Raw genomic sequence first — 4,675 nt, forward strand, 5'->3', positions numbered from 1 at the left:
ATAGCAGCTCCAGCCTGCACAGAGGCTGAGCCTGATAAACTGAGTGCATTCAGGACATCAGAAACAGAGGATTGCTAAACTCTTCCTGACACAGGCCATCCTTATTTTTATGTCAGCCTTGACCCCTGGATCAAGTGTTTTATTCTGGGTATTGCAGAGGCAGCGCTGCTCTGGTGTGTGAGAGCACGTGTGGATCTCAGGGGCTGAAGAGCACAAATTCATCAGGGCCAGCGCTGGTTTTGCACAGTGACAGGTTAACCCACTCAGCAGATGGATGAAAGGGGCAGCAAGGATGTTTGCTRGCAAAAAAAGGGCTTGAAAGGGTATTTCCAGTTCCTCTCTTCTCTCAAGTCAGGCACCCAAAAGAGCAGGGCATTAAGCAAATACCTGTGAGAGCCTGTGGGGCTACGTAATACATGACTCATGCTCAAGATAGACAAGCAGGAATCAGGATTGATAACAACAACAATAATAAAGTCTATGGCTTTCTTATTTACCAGAACTCTCTTATGCAGTGATTTCTGTCCTGCTGCATGGAGATTGAAACCATGAAGCAACACAAAAGAAAAAGAATCCTTAAATAGCAGAGAAGTTTAAATTTGAAATAAACAGACCTTATAGTCATGTTACTCAGCTCAATAATTAATGAAATAGCTTGGGCAAAATTTAAAACAAAGCAGAGGCATCAGCTGATGTCTGCTTCAGAATCTAAACCCAATGTTCCTACTAAAAAGTCAAGTATCTTCTAAAAGAAACCCTTTGCCATAATCTGTTTTCAATTGAAGTCTACAGTAAATACATCAAGATTACTGAATCACATTGTTTACAGATGAAACAGTTTAAAGGTGAAGTTATTTTTGGTTTAAATCTTCTGTGTTTTAAAATGAAAGRCATTTTTGGAGTAGCTGATGAAAAAACAGAAATACCAGGAAAAAAAAAAGAAAAAAAGGAAGAAGATGAAACATGGCACCGTGAGGGTTAAGCAAGGTCCTAGGATCCAAGTAAATATTTATATGAGTGCTCAAAGAGGGGGGAAAAATCTCAATATAACCAAAATATAAATCATGGTGCTTTATGTTAGCTGTCAAATTATTCTAGCCCCTGCATTCCAGTACTTGCTCTACTGGTAATGTCACATACAATATGTGGGCTTATGCCCTGGTGCAGGTTTGGCAGGTAATTAAAGTCAGTTGCATGGAGGTTTACACAGACTCCCTCCGATCCACTGAAAGACAAACAACCTGTTAACTGCGAGAGCTGCAAGTGYGCAGAGCTGTATGGGAACAGGGATTCTCACAAGCAGGGGGGAAAAGCCTGGCKCTAGGGTGCTGTTTTGCTTCAGTCTGAATTAACTCTCTGGGGCCCTTGCAGCTGGTTGCTCTTTGCAGAGGCACAGAAGGCTGGGGTGCAGTGGAATCAGCAGCCAGGCGTTTGTCAGGGGGAAAAAATAATAATAAAAGCAAACCCTGAGGGCAGCTAGCCCTCGGGTCAGGTTTGCCTGCATTCCTGACCTGGGGGAGACTGTTCTTGCTAGAAGTCGTCTGGGTGATTGAGTCTTTCTGCTCTGTCCAGCCTCTCTAAATTGGAGACTCYGGTCACACAGAATTGTTCCCAGGGGCTCTGCGGTGCAGCCTGTTCCCAGCCTGAGATGGTCCTGGGGGGCAGAGTGCAAATGATGCTCAGGGTGTGCAGCTCACTGCCTTGGATTAAACTGCTTCACAGGAGACAGCCAGAATCAAACTCTGGGGCTCAGCCTCTGTTCACTCTCATCTTCTCATTTGAACAGGGGGAGAGAGAGGGTTTCAAACCTTCAAACCCTTCATTTCGCTCTCCCCACCAGAGGTGTCCCCGTCTCCACGGGGTGGAGGCACCCACAGCTCTCTGCTGCGGGCTCTGCTGGACCCGGAGCGCTGTGAAACCACACCTTGCGGTGTCAGGGAGCCGTGCCAGCCCCGCCAGCACCCAGCGACACTCTGTGATGAACACAGGGCATTAGCATGGCACCGAGATGCCGGGTTCCTGCGCTGGGGCTGTCCCCACGCCGTGCCATCCCYGCTCCATCCCGCACGGACAGGGGCTGGGCACAGCGAGCTCTGCCCTCACCGCCTGTGTTTTACTGTGGTTTGGGAAGGGAAGCTGAGCCTAACGGGGACACGCGTCTGTCTGTGAGGATAACCCACCGGCAGCACCATTTCACAGGGCCCAGCCAACAGCCACCATCTGTTTAGCTGCCGGAGSACCCATTCATATTCATTTAACAAGTCTCTTATGCTAATCTCTGTCTACATCCTTTCTTATCTTCTAGTCATCTACAAAATCAGAGAGCAAGGCCCTTCCTGAATTAGCCCAGATTCCTGTTACTCAGCTTGGGAAATGCTGGGTTGAATCCTGAYAGTATGGGGGGAAAAAACCCTCCAAAACTCCAAAGCAAGCAGAGATCAGCTTTTGGAATTGCTTAGGACCATTTGTCTGCCTTAATCAAATGGTGATTTGTCTGTGTGATAGGAGTTTAGATAAAGTTTTCAGCAATTTGCAGTAATTAAATGTGAAAGGGGAAGAAGCAGAGGGTTACCAGGCAACATGCTGCAGAAGGGGAGTTTTGGAGGAAGGCAGAGAACCCCTCGTTAAACATCTGCCAGTTTGTGTGGAAGGTAGTGGTGATCTCCCTGCTCTTAAGGAGTTCCCCACCTCCTCTTCACTCCCTGCAAAGATGTTCTCCTCCTGCTCCTAAATTCAACCAGAGGAAAAAGGGAATCCCTGGAGAGCAGGAAAATATTTTCCAGACCAAGATATTGCCTTTGATTACAGCAAGTGACAGATATAAAAAGGAAAAAAAGTCCCAAGGAATGACACTGTCACCTCCTCCACAAGGACTTTGTTCCCATGTCAGAATTATGCAAGGTACAGTGCAATGCTCGGTATATTCAAGACAGCTGTCAAGAGCAAAGTATAAACATTTCCAGCAAATGCACTTAATAGAAGTTTGTTTGCCAAGTGCTGCAGCCTCCTTTCCTGGTTATGGCAAGGAAAAGACCTTTTTCATTAAGTGGGAGGAAAAAACCCTCCCCCTCCAGTTAAAACCAAAACAAAACAACTTTAAATGTACAGCTTTTTCTGCTGTTTTGCTTCGTCACCCATCGGTTCCAGCAGCAGCAGACCCGAAATCTACTTGAGTCCTCCCGTCATGTGTTCCCTTTCACAGACATTATCAGTGGGAGAACAGCCCCACTCAGAGATGTGACCAGCAAATGGAATGGTGAGTGAACCTGCTGCTGTGATCCAAAGGGGACACAGGAGAAATGAAGTGAAGGCCMTGTTGTGCATAAAACACGTTCCTGGGAGAACAGAGTCTGTGGGAATTTGGACATTGGACTTTGCTGGGGCTGGAGGCTGTCCCCAGCCCCACAGGGGTTAGGTGGCTCTGCCAGGAGATCACTTCGGCAGCAATTAAGCTGTAAGCTGTATCTGCCTTTGCTTGAATCACTTTGCTCCACCCTGAACACGCAGTACAGCAGGGCTGGAATCTCCTCCAGCCAAGAACTTGGGACTCCAGGGAAGGGGYGTGTTCCTCCTCTGAACTAACAACTTCATTCCAAAAGCAACCACAGCTGTCTTGAGCTACTGTCGCCAGTTCAATATGCCTTCAGCAAGAAACAGAAGCCTTCTGTGAATGAAAGAGGCCTGGAGATGATGCTTGTTTTAATTAACTAATATACCCTATAGATTCATCCTTTTCCCTTGAAATCTCAATAGGCTTCTTTAATTGCTGTTCTCAGTGACACAGTTTAATTCCCCCTCCCCTGGCCTGCACTTGCCTTTTCCCAGGGTGCTCTCACTGAGAACACCCACGAGAGCCTCTCCTGTAGCCAGAGTGCAGGAGGAGCAGCTTTCCAGCAGGGAGCCTGCTGATGGCTCCAGGATGGCGATGGAAAACCCTTCCTGAGTGTTTCCCTCTGTGCTCACACATCACAGAAATGTTGGTGATTGGTCTCTCTCCCGTCCTCCCACTCCAAGCACGGCTGTTGCCAACACCAGATATGGTCAGCCACGGCTTTGCCTCAGTAAATCCTGMAAACCTCCAGGGGTGGAGATCCCTCCCCCTCTCTGCGTGTCTGTTCCACCCACATTCTCCTCATTCTATTTCTAGGAACTCACCTGTCTACAGAGGAACTTTATTCCCCCAGCAGGACAATAACTCCAAGACATTTTGCAATATTTCCCTGTCTTTCAAAGATCTGATGACCCAGAAATGCTGTTGAAGAAGTTGAACACCTATTATGGAAACTAGGAAAATGAAGCCTTCTGTTTAGATTCATAAAATCCCCTGCAGCTCACAGGCTGGAGACAGCAGCAGCATCAGCAGCAAAGCTCTGCAGGCCCCTGGAGTTCTGCCCCTGGGATGGCCAGGAGCAGGCTGCTGCCTCTCTCAGGCTTCTGTCTGCTTCACACACATGAAAATCAGGCATTATTCTGCCTCTCTTGGCTTAAGGCTCAATTTGCTAAGGTGTTCTCAGAGCATTCCCATCAGATCTACCTGCTATGGCAGCAGGATTTATGTACTGAGTGCACAGGTGGCATCCCACCCATTCACCTGKGGGTGCAGGTTTGCAGCCTCTTTCCTTCCCTCTGGCTCTGCTTCCTCTGCCAGAGCACAGCAGGGAAGTAACAGTGCCAG

The sequence above is a fragment of the Malurus melanocephalus genome, unplaced genomic scaffold (assembly GCF_030028575.1).
Source record: "Malurus melanocephalus ecotype Western Australia unplaced genomic scaffold, MMel_1.1 scaffold_356, whole genome shotgun sequence".
Lineage (NCBI taxonomy): Eukaryota > Metazoa > Chordata > Aves > Passeriformes > Maluridae > Malurus > Malurus melanocephalus.